Genomic DNA, 15847 nt, shown 5'->3' with positions numbered 1-15847 from the left:
TAAAGAGTTTATGAGTCATAGAAGCAAAACTGAGATGCTGTCACACAGGTTTTTGTTTGTTTGTTTCAGTGATAGGGAATAGAGAGAATAAAAGAAACCCCATTTGACATTTTTTTTTAAGAATTGAAGAAAGACAAAAATCTTCTGATTCAGAAACCACAAGTATTAAGAGAGATAAATAAAAAAGAAGTCTATGTTTAGACTGTTTTATGGTCAGTTCCGGAATGGCAAAACAAAAGAGAAAAATGTGTTAGTAGCCAGAGGAAAAAAGATCATACATCATTTAATCATAATGATTTTAGGTATTCATTACATCAGCACCATGCTTTCTAGTGTCAAAAACTGTATTAGTTTCCAAGTAACACAAACTGGGTGACTTCAAACAACAGAAATTTATTATCACATAGTTCTGGAGGCTACATGTCCAAGATCAAGATGTCAACAGGGCCAAGGTGCTTTTGAGACTCCGGAGAGGAATCCTTCCTTGCTCCTTCCCAGTTTCTAGTGGTAGCTGTCAATACTTGACATTCCTTGGCTTATGGCTGTACCGCTCTTGTTTCTGCCTCTATTGACACATGGAGTTCTTCCTGTGTATCTCTTTACTTACAAGGATATCAGTCATGTTGGATTAAGGGCCCTCTACTCCAGTATGACTATAGCTTAACTAATGATGTCTGCAATGACCCTATTTCCAAACAAGGTCACATTCTGAAATACTAGGGTTAGGACTTAGCATATCTTTTGGACTCAATTCAACCCATTAAAAAATGTTTCAATATAATACACAGAAGAGGAAAGGGACAGCTATTCCAAACTGGAATGCACAGGAAGATCATGTTTGAGGAGGTGGTTCTTAAATGGTCTACATTGTTGAGGAAGAATTACTTTAGGCCGATATAAAGGCAATAGATATTTTCCCAAAGTTCAGTAGATTCTATAAAACATACGAAACTCAACCTTGCTGATGGTGGATTGATGTCAGGGTACCTTTCAGAGAAGATGATATCTTTGGATAGATGAGAACATGTGACATTGTTCTGAGTTATTATGACATCAGTTATAGCTGAACTGCTGGACATGAATAAATCTCCCAGGTGTATCAGATATGCATGGCTAATAAGAGGAAAGAGAGAACGGAATTCTGGAAATTACCAACATCTATGGAAAGGGCAAGGGAAGGGGAACTTTCAGATAGGGCTTAGAATATCAGAAGGGATAAAAAGACAGAATGGCAGTGTTGAACCCAGAAGGGATGGGTTGGGTGTGAACTGTCACAGAGATTAAACAAGGGAAGAACATGCAGGTGTTCACCAGATTTGGCAAACAGGCTCTTCATGACCTGTGGAAAAACTGTTTTGGTAGAATGTGGGGGAAATGTATTCAGCAAATGTAGACAACAATATCCCGACTGTGGAGGGAAAGAGCGATAGAATGTGATAGGTAGGAAGATTGAATGGATGATGGAATGCATTTTTTTCTTTTCTTAAATGAGAGACACTGAGGTAGGCGTAAGTACTTGAGAAAAACCAAGCATCGAAAGGTTCAAATTAAAAACAAAGAAAGGGGATATTTGTTTTGTTTTTGTTTATTTTTTTAAATTTTATTTATTTAGAGAGAGTGAGAGAGAGTGGGAGAGGGGTAATGAGAGAGAAGGGGAAAGAGAGAGTGAGGGAGAGAGAGAGAAAGAAAATCCCAAGCAGGCTCCACACTTAGTGTGGAGCCTGATACGGGGATTAAACTCACGTATGGCAACATCATGACCTCAGCTGAAACCAAGAGTCCAACGCTTGACCAACTGAGCCACCCAGGTGGCCCTGTTTTTGTTTTTTGAACATATATTTTTTGAATCTTATTTTTTTAAGTAAGCTCCACACCCAATATGAGGATTGAACTCACAACCCTGAGATCAAGAGTCACATGCTCCACCAAACTGAACCAGCCAAGAGGGAATTTTTGAATAACTTATGGACTGTGGTTCCTGGAAGAATGGAGAGTCAGAGCGTAGGTGGAAGGCTTCTCTTTGGATAGGAGACTAGGATGTCCCATGCTTACTATAAAGAAGAATCCAGCTCTGATGATGCTCTAACAGTGATCGTAGGAAGAATTTCAGTTCTCTCTTGTTCTTTACAATGAGAAAAGGATCAAAGGAAAAGAAATGGTGCCACAGGTCTGATCTCGAGTCGGTGGTTTTCTGTGATCCTGGTGAAGAACAGCTTCACAGGTGCCGTGATGTCAACCTGGAAATGAACATTTCTGCGAGGTGCAGGCTGGATGTAATGCCTGGCTAGACATTGAAGCGTGAGAAACATTGCGGTCTTCAAAGTGCTACCCCCTCAATAAGAAACAATATCAAAAGTGACTGAATCTTATTCACTGTTGTTCACTCTCTTCACCAAGGCTCTGTCCTCAGTGCTTCTGGAATGAAGTCTGGTTTTATTTTCTCTTAAATACGTTAATATTTGAATCTGATTTTATATTAAAATGCTGACAGTCCTTAAATAGCTCTTCATCATGTGGTAATAAATAGATAAATCAAATTAAAATATCACCCAAAGGAATAAAACTGTAGTCCTCTTTTATGTTTATTTTCATTTTTGTAGGCATTTGTCATTATTTGAATTGATATATTCTATTTCTGTGTTTCATATTAGAGAAATTTGTTCCTAGCTAGCATTAATAGGTAGCAGATATTAAAATGATCACTGGGAAACAAGAACTGTTTTATAGTTTTTCCTATGTCTGTTTATAGATATACGATTTTTTTTTCATTAAACTCCACATATAGTTTTGGATTTCTTTATAATGTTCCTGCTTAGACAAAATAAAAATATTAAACAAAATATGGAGCACTTGGAAAAGAGGATTTTGCATTCTATCAAAATTAGAACTGTCTCAAAATCACTAATTATCTTTAAGTGGAGAACACAATAATTAACGTCTGTATGTTTCTACTATAGTTTTTCTCTTTGAATTATTTAATTAAAAAAAGAATCTGTTTGACCACAGATTCCACCATCCTGGACATTTTTTGTTTCTTTTTTATCAGGATTTGACATATCTTTCTTTACCAACCCTGCCAAGGTCAAGGCTCTTTAGAGTTATTTTAACTTTCTTTTGTTTTGTGATCTTCCTATTTTGTGAAGATTACTCCAGAAACTCCACACGATTTCAACTAATCTTTCTCTTTCTTCATTTTCCTTGTTCCTATTCATTCTTCTTCCTTGCCACCTCTGTCATTAAATTCCACACCCAAATTGCCATTTACTTCCTGGAGCCTTGATCTGATATTTGTTGAACATTATTTTAGCCCTCAGCTACAAGGGGCACAGAGCTCCTATGCTCTAGGAGCCCATGTTAAGCAGACCTATAAACCAACCAGTAGGCCCTATGGTAACTGAGAGAAATACTCACAAGCCCTAGGGTGTGTGAGACATAAGGGAGATGATTCATTTTCAGAAATACAAATAAAAGCTGTGCTGTCTAGTTAATAGTAGGTTTATCACCTATTGGAAAGATGTACAAACTCCCCCTCCCCCACAATGGAGTCCTAAACCCTGAGACCCTCCACTTCCTGGTTCTTCTTCCCCTCTCTGTTTCCCGGGCTTATTTTCATGGGCTTCGCAATGAGTATGCTCCAAAGAACAAAGGAGGGGCTGAAAGTCTCTGCCTCACCTCAGGAAATGTACATTTGCTCCAATCAGATTACTTGTTGCCTTACGTGGGCATAGGTGACATCTGGGTAAGGCTGTAACCTCTGTAGTGCTCAGCCAATGAGGAAACAGGGGAAGAACTTACCTCTGAAGTGCTCGGCCAATGAGGAATCAGGGGAGGGACTTACCTCTGAAGTGCTCAGCCAATGAGGAACCAGAGAGGGACTTACCCCTGAAGTGCTCAGCCAATGAAGAACCAGGGAGGGACTTGCCCGCTAGCAGATAAATTGTCTGCTGTAACTGCCCCCTGTGTCTGCCCATCGGACACCCGTCTTGCTAGAACATTGATTAAAGCCTCACGTCACTGTTTTCTAAGTCTCTGTATCCCTCCTCTGATTGGGTCGGTGGGCTTATTTCTCCCGGGTGGGGGCCCAGGTGAAGTTGTGGTCCGTACTGCCTCATTGAGGAAGAGGTCGGGGGAATCTTTAGAAGGGACTCATATGAACCGTCTGTTGAATGCGAGTAAGTTTTTCACCAAGAAGATAGGGCAGAAAGCATTTGGGGACCCACTGTACCGTTTGGAAAGGGATATGTGGAGAGCAACCTAAAAAAATCACACATTTGGGGGAAAAAATAACTGCTTCAGGGTGACTTCAAGTTTCAGCAAAACAGTCACCATGGAGGACCCTCCAAGATACTGTAAGAAACAGAAACACTACCTCCTACACGGTATTAATGCGCTGTATTTAGAAATCCTCCCAGGCAGTGGTGGGGGGATGGAGAGGATCCCGGGAGAAGATGCGGAAGATCCTCCTGCATTCATTAGTATAATGAGAGAATAAAAGGAAGCAGAGCTTAAGACAGTGTTTTCCGTCAGCCCACTCATCTTCGCTCTGGCGCAGATGACAAGATCCGAGCCCCCATCTCGCCGATCGAAGTTGTGTCTGCCTCTCAAACCGCCCTACTGCTCCCATTCACTTCCGCGCGCGCTCAGCAAGCGTTTATGTCAGGGCTACTGTGTCCCCACCGCTGGGGTAGGTGGGGGAACACGGCAGTAGACAAAACGGAGACTGGTACTTAAGCAGTTTGTCCTCCAGCGGGGGAGGACAGTCGCTAGTTAAGTAAACATGCGAGTAGACAGCATGGTGGAAGGCCCTTGGAAGTACTGAGAACCAAGCAAGCAGGGCGAGGGGTGGAGGGAGGATGTGCTGTCTTACCTGAGGTGGTCGGGGAAAGCCTCGGTGGGAAGGTCATGACCAGCAGGGACCTGGAGGAAGCGAAGGTGAATGATCCATGAGGGTCTGTGGAGAAGACATCCCAGGAGAAGCCCCGGGGTGGGAGGCTTTATGTCCCTGGGCACTGGCCACACAGTGGTTCCATTTGACCCACAGGTTGGACCGGGTTCCCTTGGAAGTGACTGTACAGAAAACAGGAGTTCTGGGAACTAAGGCTTGGTGCCTTGCAAAATGTATAGCTTGGAGTGACGAGCCAAAACTAACAGAAGAACCAAAAGTTGTCAGCAGTGAGGAAGGAGGAGGCCAAGAGAAGGGAGTATTCTGGTAGCCATGGATGCACGAACAGCATGCTTCCAAAAGAGAGAGGGAGTGATTAGCTACACAGTATTAGTTCTCTATGGCTGCATATTATAGGATCATAAATCTGGTGGCTTAGTACGAAATACACTTATTATCTCATGGTGCCCATGGCTCAGGCACCTGAGCACAGGTTAGCTGGTTTCTCCTTGGAGAAGGGTCTCACCTTGCACCTTGGAATCAAGGTGTTGGCCAGGAGGCATTCCCATCCAGAGGCTCAGTGGGGGAAGAATCTACTTCCAAGCTTACTCAGGTTGTTAGCTAAATTCAGTTTCTTGCACCTCCATGACTGAGGGTCTCAGCTTTATGCTGGGTGTCAGATGAGGGCCACTCGAAGTTCTCCATGGAGTAGCCTTCTCCAGCACGGCCGCTCACTCCCTCAAGCCTGCAAGGAAGAGTCTTTGGCATCAGCGTATTAAGATGGTATCTAATAAATACAACATGATCACAAGGGTGACATGACCTTTGGCCTCTACTGTGGGTTAGAAGTAAGTCTCAGACACTTCCTGCTCTCAAGAGGAAGGTGTTGCACAGACATGAATATCAGAGGGCCTTCCTACCCCCACAGAAGGGTCTGTCTGACACATGTCAAATGCTGCTGATAGGTCAGATAAAATGGAGATTGAGAATGGGTCATTGGGTTGTCAGTGAGGGAGGGATCATGGACATTAACCAAAGCTGCTTCATAGGTTAAAACCGTTGTTTAAGAAAGAATGGATAAGGAGAATTGTGTAACACTCAAACCTGAACACTTTAAATCTCTGTTTAAAAACCTTTGAAACCTCTCCATTTCCTGGGGGATAAGGTTCCAGTTCTTTGGTGTGGCCTTCAGAGAAGCCTTTTTCGGAGACTCTGCATTGTAAATAGATCCCAAACTCTACTCTTCAGGTTCTTCTCTCTCTTCCCCTTCGTAACCTACTATGTGTGTCCTACATGCCAGGCAGGAGTGACTTTTCACCGCTCCCTGAATACATCTAGTACTTTATATCTGCACGACTTTGCTTCGAGTGTGCCTTTTCCTCTAATTTTCTTTTCTCTTTTCTACTTGGAAAAATACTACTAATTTTTTAATGACTGGTTCCTGTATCACTTCTTTTGTGAATTCTTCCTCAACTCACCCAAACAGCATTGCTCATTTGTTTGTAACCCTATTGCAGATGTAAGCCATACATAGAATTTTTTCATTCATTCACAAACACTCGAGTGTTTACAACAACAAATTGTATTTAGAATAAAAAGAGGTGTGACCTTTGCATGTACTGAGTGAAATATATCTCTATATCTTAGTAAAGCATTTATAGAACATTCTTTTACTTTATGGGTGCTAGTTAAGTTTTTAAAATATGTCTGCGTGTTGTGAGGTTTATGTGACATGAACAATTTCTGACATAGATCTTTACTCTTAAATCTCATTACAAATATTGACAATTAATAGGTCATTAGTAATTATTAAATGGATTAATGATAAATGTTTATTGATTGGCTTATGGGTACATACCATGGCTACACACCTTTATTTCCATAAAGGCTGTGGCTAATAACCCTTTTTTTAATTGATAGAATCTTGGAACATTTAAGATATCACGTTTTGAAGATACATTAAATCCAGGCTTTGGATGCACACAATATGCGAAACGGCTGGATGTTCCTTAGTGTTGTTTTAGAAGACCTGGCATATCTCTCTGGACTTATAGCTAATTGGCAAAAGGAGATAATCTTAGTTTCTTTTTATTATTATTATCACCATTTTTCTAATTCTACTTGAGATGTCATTGGCCTCTGCCATTTTTGCTTCCCAACATTCAAACGCCCTTATTTACCAAAGGAATCTCCATAGAGAGAACCCACAGTGTCACCCCAGGTGTAGAAACCACGAAGGGCAGAAACGACCCCTCCCAGCTTCTCAGAAGTCACTGCATTCCAATACGGCCAAGAATCTGCAAAGAAGAAGTGCTTTCTAGGATTCTACGTCTAGAATGAGCGACAGAAATGCAAAGAAAGTTGATATTCTTTATAAATACTGAGGCACAGGAAAGAACTTAGCAGCATGACATCTAATAGCCAGAAGCACTGGCACATTGCGGGAGCCCAGGACATAGTAAGTGACCACCAGTGACCTCACTAGAATCGACTCCTTAGGACAATGATGTTGTGCCAAGATGCCAGTCAGGCCTCACCTTCCAAGACATACTTTGTTTGCTGAGCCCACTTCTATAACCTTTCTGTTAAGTATGGAATCAAGTTAATACCCATCCAGTAAATGTACTTTCTGCTTAGGTTCATTACTGTAGTTCGAAGCTAACAAGCTTATGTACAGATTCTGAGAACTTGTGACTTTATAAAACTTTAAAGATAGCATTAGTGTGACTTCCTGATTGAACATTCTGGGAATAAGGACATCAGGACAACACACACACACACACACACACACACACACACACACACACACGAAATTCACATACATATTTTTCCCCAGTAAAGAAAACATTGAAAATTTCTAACCGGGTAACCGCCAACTTAAATAAATTATAATGATGCCATTGAAAATGTAATGACCCGGAATGGAAAAGTTCCGTGAAGAACTCACGCACCGATTTTGCCTCAGTGGGCATGGAACAGATCCTTGCTAGAAATTGCTCAATGAAGCCATTTGTGACTTTGTTTTTCTTTTGCTAATAAAATAGCCATAGATTTCAAAAGGAAAAATTTTAAATTACTTGGATAAAAAATTGGGTTTCACAAATGTGAGTGTTTATATTATAGATTTTTATGGACAATTAAAAACATAACCTATGTTTGGCTGATACAGAGTGTATCAAAGTGACTTTTTAAAATTTAAAAACTGTTTTATGATAGAATTACTGAAGTAAACTCTGAAAATTTAAAAGTGACAAAAACAGTGGAAAATAAAATAGAATTCACTTATAATCCTGATCTGTACATGTGCTGTTATCATTTTGATGTGTCCATTTGTAGAATTTTTCTCTATAATTGTGTATACTTGCATTTATGTGTTTGGATTTAAACTCACATTTTAAGTGACAAAATTGATATATAACTATATCTGATTTTGTAACTCACTCTTGATGTTGTATTCGTCAGCTTCTGCTGCTGTAACAAAATATCCCAGACTGGATGGCTTAGACAAGACTAATTTTCTTATACTTCTGGAGGCTGGAAGTCCAAGATCATGGATGATTGATTGAGTTGATTTAGTTCCTGGTGAGAAGCCTCTTTCTGGCTTGAAGACTGTCCCCTCCTTACTGAATCCTCACATGGCCTTTCCTCAATGCATGGGTGAGAGAGTGGGAGCTCTCATATTTTTTTCTTATAAGGACCTTAATCCTAGCAGATGAGAGCCCCCATCTTATGACTTCATTTAATCTTAATTACTCCTAAAGACCCTATCTCCACACACAGTCACATTGGAAGTAGACGTTGACATAGGAATTTTGGGAGGACATAATGCAGTTCATAGCAGCCAAATGGTATGGAAATATTATGTTAACAAAAAACTTTCAGTTTTATTTATTTTCTCCTCTATTCTCCAGTCTTTATTTTTCTTACTCTGTCTCCCCCTGTCAGTTTTTAAATTTAAGTATGGTTGATATACAGTATTAAATTAGTTTCAGGTACACAACATGCTTATTCAGCATGGTACCTTCCAGATCTCTCCACGTTGTTGCAATTGCATATTTGCAGTAATATTTCATTGTGTATAGAAACCACATCTTCTTTATTAACCTTTATTAAAGAGTTTTAAATGGCAGCAAAATATTATACTGAATATACAGACCACAATTTATTTAAACAAAAATTTATGTTTGGACATGTAGATTTTATATTTTTTTAATATAAATTTACAATGGGCATTCAGATGCATAATATTGATTCCTATGTCTTATTTCCTTAATCCTAAATGTGGACGAACCAAATCAAAGGATGTAAACAATTTAGGCTTTTGTGCATAGTGCTGAACAGCCCTCCCAGAAAGGCTGCAGTATATGAGGAGACGTCATTGACCTAGAAAACCTGACGCCTGTGCCTTATCTGCCAACTTTTGACTCAGTTAAAATTCCCAAATATATACTAAAATGACTCCAAATTATCTTCTTTAGAGTCCATTACTGAAGATCTGAAAAACAGGAGCATACTCATTAGATGTGTCATGATAGAGCTGCATTTTTGAGAGTTCTTCAAGGGGAAGAAGGAAGAGCCCTCTTCATTTGTGGGTCTCGGAATCACGTACTCCACAATGGTGCTATTTGAAGAAGCAGCTAATTAACTTTCACGTGCCCACCGTGCACATTCCCCAGATACCTGGCAAGATTGCAAAGCACGAGAGCCAAGAATGAGTCACTGAAATTTAAAGGAGATGAGACAGTTTGCAGGAAGATTCACAGTGACTCTTAGTGATGAGGACACTGAAATAGCTCAGTAATTTAGTTCAGTTTGGATCCGTCTGTCCAAGTGCAGTTGATGTCTGAAGCCTTTCAGAAAACCTTGTGGTCTGGTGGTTTCCATTTATATTGTAAAGAAAGCAATGCAAAAATTATCACAGGGACCAGAGTAAAATGTCACACAAATCATGATGTCATTAAGATGATACAGTATTCTATAAGGTCCCAGTACAGATAATCAGAAATCATCAATCAGTAACATCTATGAGGCAGATCTTTGTTCTGTGCAATGCTATAAGTCAGGAAGTGAAGGGGGATCGCCTAATTCAACAGTTGCTATGGTAGTCTAGAAGGGTATTTGGGAACAAGATCCTCGCTTTCAGAATGGCGTTGTTCCAATTGTGTACATGCTTACAGTCTTCTGATTATATATATAATATTTATTTATTTTTGAGAGAAAGAGAGAGAAAAACAGTGGGGGAAGGGGCAGAGAGAGGGAGACACAGAATTCCCAGCAGGCTCCAGGCTCCCAGCTGTCAGCACAGAGCCTGATGTGGGGCTCGAACTCACGAACTGAAAGATCACGACCTGAGCCGAAGTCGGACTCTTAAGTGACTGAGCCACCCAGGTGCCCCTGCAGTCTTCTGATTCTAATTCGGTGCTACCGGTGGTATTTTCTTCCTCAGTCAGATTCCCTGTTCTTGCTCATCTTGAGCACGTGTGTGTGTGTGTGTGTGTGTGTGTGTGTGTGCATGTGTGTGTAGGCTTCTACATCTTAAACAAAATCAGAAGTTTATCTCATTTGTATTAAAATTCCAGAACACTTTAGGATATATATACATATATCCTAATTTATATATATATATAAATTTTTTAAATGTTTATTTATTTTTGAGAGTGAGAGAGAGAGCATGAAAAGACGAGGAACAGAGAGAGAGGGAGACACAGAATCTGAAACAGGTTCCAGGCTCTGAGCTGGCAGCACAGAGCCTGATGCCGGGTTCAAATCTACAAACTGTGAGATTATGACCTGAGCCAAAGCCAGACGCTGAACCTACTGAGCTACCCAGGCGCCCCATAGGATATATTTTAATGAAGGTCACTTGCCAACACATTATTTTAATTTTTGCTTATATGAAAAAAATTGCTTTTGTTTTTTGTTAAAAATTACATTTTCTGGAAATTTTGACATATTTGACAGCTATTTTTTTCAATACTTTGATGACTTAATTCTCCTTTTATGGCTTCCGTACTTTCCTTTGGGAAGAAGGCTATAATGTTAGTATTCTGCTTCTTCCCTGTGACTAATTTAATATTTCTTTTTTTATTAATATGAAGTTTCACTACGATATTTTAGATATTGATGCCTTTTTAATTATTTCTATTATTTTAATTGTCTTGAATCTGAAGGTTGATGATTTCAACAATTTTGGAAAATTGTTAACCATTATTTCTTTAGTGTATCTTCCCTGTTATATTTCTTGAGATAAGATGATCTTGAAACTGTGACTTAATCTTTTTCATTGGTTCTAGAAATTTTTTACTTATTATCATTCTAGATGTTGCTTTGGCCAGTTTGTTTTTGCCCTTCAGAACTCAGACCAGATGTGTGTTAGTGCTTAATTAACCTTTCGTAACTTCCACATTTATATGTTTTTATTTGGTGTTCTGAGTATTTACTTGAGATCCACCTAATTTTCTGATTCTACTGGTTAAATTATCTTTAATATTTGATTTATTATGTATTTCATTTTTATAAGATCATCTTTATTTTTTTCAGATTTATGCAATAAATTTTGATTTTTAATTTTTTTTAATGTTTACTTATTTTATGACAGGGTGGGGGCTGTGGGAGGGGCAGAGAGACAGAGAGAGAGAATTCCCTGCTCAGCACAGATCCTGTCATGGGACTGTCTCACAAACCATGAGATATGACCTGAGCTGAAATCAAGAACCCAGGCTACCCTATCCCATAAATTTTAATAATGTTTATTCTTACAATTTCTTTTCCAATTCACCTTTCAATTATTTAAACATGTTACACCTAAGGAAACATTTTGAGTTTCATAGTTGCTGATTATAATTATAGTTCTACTTCTGATCCTGTGGAACTTCCAATGATAATATCTGTATCGCTTTGTTTATGCACATATTTCTTCACTATTAATTTCCTTTACCATTTGTTTGTGATTTTGATTGTGTTCTCATTTTCTCTTTCTCTTTGTCTCTGGAATTCATGAAGTCTGGTTTCACAAGCCGTTAGAATTGCTCACTAACATTCTGTGTCTCTTATTGACCTGTCCATTAAGAGTTGATTATGTTCATAAGATTGGTTTTTATCAGTGAATATGAGTAGAAAAGAAGGTTTTACAACCAATACACATTTACAGTGCTTTCTCTTTTCTTTGTTTCACTAAGAAACAATCCAAAAAGAAGCTAATCAGTAGGATGAGTTCTAGAACTTCAGCTTAACTACAATACACTTAAATCATAAGCAAGAAATAAAACTGTTATTTTAAGTCAGTGAGATTTAGTGGGAAGGGTGCTTTTTACACCAAGGTAACCTTACTGATAATCCTGGTTTAGTATGATTTTTTTTTTCTTGGTAGATATTTGTGTTTACCTCTGCGGGGTGTACTTGGGCACATTGTATTAACATATTAACTTGGAGTTTTTCAAGTAACATATAGAGTGTGATCTGCAGCTCTAAATCCAGATTATTACAGAATTCTATGTAGCTAAACATTCTCAGGACTACTTTTTTTTCTTGTTAATTTTGTTCTTAGTTTTTTTGAAATAATTTTATGATAAATAATTGCTATTATTTAAACAATAGTTTTAATAATTTCTTAACTTTTTATTCAACAATATGTTCTATGAAGGAGGTGATAACTTTTGAAACAATTAACAAAGTTAATCTAAAATATAAACAAGCTTGGCTGCAGTGCCCTTAAATATATGCCTTCTATTAAAAAGATAATTTTGATTTATTTTTAAATTTGTCCTTTTGTTGAATTGTGTTTTCTTTTAATTTGTGTTTTAGATAATACTTGCTCCAGGTATGTTTTGATGCATTAATATTCACAAGTGCTAAAATACATGAACATAGATTAATGTCTTTATATTGACTTTTACAGACGAAATGCTATATTTCTTTGTACAACTAAAAGATATCTTTTATCAGATATAATCATATTTTTGACAGTTATCATTAAGCTGTCTGCTTCTGTATCTTTGGCTCACATTTGTGGAGATAAGCCTTTTCCCCCTCTTTTAATATCTATAATTTTTAAAAACTTGTATTAAGTATAACATGCTAAATCAAATTCAGATTTAACTGACTCCAAATACCTAATGATTGATGTTTTATTTTATTTTTTTCCAGCTTTACTGAGATATAAACAATGTGTAAGTTTAAGGTATAAGTTGTGACGATTTGAAGTATGTATATATTGCAAAATGATTACCACCAAAATACTACTTAACATGTATAATCACTTCACGTAATGACCTTGTCTCGTGTGTGTGTGTGTGTGTGTGTGTGTGTGTGTGTAGTGAAAACTTTTATTAGCAACTTTCAAGTAACCGATATAGTATCATTAATTATAATTATCATGGCTCACATTAGATCCCCAGAGTTTATTCGTCTTTTAACCCTTTGACCACCTTTAGATATCCCCTCACTCCCTCTCAGCCCCTGGCAACTCTCAATCTACCCTCTGCTTCTATGGTTCATTTTGTTTTTTGCTTTGTTTTTTTTTTTTTGTTTGTTTGTTTGTTTAGATTCCACATATAAATGGGATCATATGGTACTTATCTTTCTTTGTGTAACTCATTTCACTTAGCTTAATGCCCTCAAGGTTCATCGATGTTGTTGCAAATGGCAGAATGTCCTTTTTTTTTTATAGCTGGATAATATTCCATTGTATGTGTATACCACTCTTTTTTTATCCATTTATCTGCGACAGACACTGAGGTTGTTTCCATGGCTGGGCTGTTGTAAATAATGTTGGCAGTGAATGTGGGGATGCAGAGATCTCTTTGATGTAGTGATTTCATTCCTTTCAGATATATACTCAGAAGTGGGATTGCTGGATCATGTGATAGTTCTGTTGTGAATTTTTTGAGGAACCTCTATTTTGTTTTCATGGTGACTCTGTCAATTTACACTCATATCAACAGTGTACAGAGTTGAGAATCTTTCCATGTATCTGTTGGCCATTTATATGCCTTCTTTGGAACAATGTCTACCTTAAGACCTGTCACCATTTTTCAAAAGGATTATTTGAATTTTTTGATGAATTTCTTGTTTATCGGTTCACTTGTTTATTTTTGCTTTCTTATCTGTGCTTTTGGTGTCAAAAACCCCCACAATCATTGCCATGACCAACGTTGAGGAGAGTTTTTCCTGTGTTTTCTTCTAGGAGTTTTACAATTTCAGGTCTTTACTCAATTTTGAACTGTTGATTGTGTATGATATAGGATAAAGGTCCGATTTCGTTCTTCTATATGTAGATATCCAACATTCCCAGCACCATTTGTTGAGGACACTATCATTTTCCCCTTGGGCATTATTGGCACATTGCTCAGAACTTCGTGGACAGTACGGATTGTATTATTTTTCCTACATAAGCCCAGACAGTAATGAAGATGAAGAATGTAACATAATTTATTATGTAATGTCATCAAGTTTGTAATGAGTTATGAGCAAAGAAAGAGAGGAAACACAGTAAGGGATGGAAACATGGTCCACAATGAATACACATGGCAAATATCAAAATTCTGCTGTTCTCTTTTTCGTGCAAACCTCCCGTTTCTTTGACTATTTGGGGTGAATGAGTTAAGCCACTAGAAATTGTATTTATTCTTTAAGAAACGGTAACCAGAAAAAATGCATACCAATAACATTGCACTCGGGTTTATTTGGGAAGAGGTATGCATTTGTTAACTTAGTTAATGGCAAATGGAGCCCATTTGTCTAATAGCTTGCATTTTTATTACATAAATGTGTGGTATGCTTTATGAATACGTGTTGGTAGTATAACTCGTTATGTCCTATCTTTCCACTGAAGTTTTGCAAAATGAAGACAGTTTACAAGTGAAGTCCATCGTGCATCCCTATATACAGGACGATGATACTAAAGTGCCATATGCACCATCTGCTAGAACATTTCCTCTGGTAGGAAAGTTGTTTATGTGCTTCTCATGCTCTTATAACATCATTTTTTGTTTGAGGCAAAATTTTTTGCTTAAGTTTTCGGGTTTTGCCTTGCTAGTTTTTATATTATTACATTATATATTGAAGACAAAAGTTGAAATTGCTCCTTTTCCTCCCTTGGCATTGAAATGCTGAATACCAGAGAAGTAAAATCACATTTTGGCATTGGCTGGAATGATTCTAGATAGATAGATAGATATATATATATATATATATATATTTTTTTTTTTTTTTTTTCTTTTTTTTCCCAAGTAGGGTGGCAGCTAGTCAGTGGTGTAGCAGAAACTGATTCTGTGCATTAAAGAACTTACATTAGAGACAGAACATTAAAAACGTCTGATGGAAACCTTTTTTCCGCCAGATTTTCTGTTTCTTATGCTTAAACATACATTTGTATAACATTGACTCAGATGCAAAATTTGATGAAAGTTGCTTAGCAAACAATCTGTAAAAGCAATTTAGGGAGAACCAATATACTGCTTGGATATACAAGTCTGGTTGTGATCTGGTTTAATTTGGGAGTAGTTTACTGTGGGTAGAATAGACACGTCTCTTATTCCCGAGTAAAACTCCCAGGGAAGATGCTTTTCACGTTATTGGTAATGGGAGTAAACATTAAGACTGACTTCCTGATACTTGGGATGCAGCTCCTCTAGGCGGCCAATAAATGGTGACATTGTATACACCTTAACCTATGTGTAAGATTAGGCTTACTCTCAAACATGAGGTAACTGAGATGCCTAACAAGGGTCACTAGAAAGCTCGCCATTCTCTTCTGTGTGGACGTGAGTCAAAGCGGACCTCGGAGAGCAGGATCCACATTTTCACCAGAAGCGCCAACTCACATTCAGGTAAAAGATGGTCCACGTAGTAAATCAAGAGGTAGTGGTAAGAGGTAAGGAGTAGTGGTTTAGGCAGCCTGATGCCGAACAGGTTAATTTACCAAAAAGAAAAAAAAAAAGTGATTATACGAGACTTAAGAGAACT

General features: G+C 38.0%; 1 protein-coding gene across 3 annotated transcripts in view; it reads left to right on the top strand.

Moving 5' to 3' along the window:
• The window catches only part of SNTG1 (syntrophin gamma 1), an 886518-nt gene that overhangs the window by 254727 nt on the left and 615944 nt on the right, over positions 1–15847 (top strand). The window lies entirely within an intron of this gene.

This window comes from Acinonyx jubatus, chromosome F2 (assembly GCF_027475565.1).
Source record: "Acinonyx jubatus isolate Ajub_Pintada_27869175 chromosome F2, VMU_Ajub_asm_v1.0, whole genome shotgun sequence".
In the NCBI taxonomy this organism is placed as follows: domain Eukaryota; kingdom Metazoa; phylum Chordata; class Mammalia; order Carnivora; family Felidae; genus Acinonyx; species Acinonyx jubatus.
The sequence above is the reverse complement of the archived record's forward strand: the minus strand, read 5'-3'. Positions and strand labels throughout refer to the sequence as shown.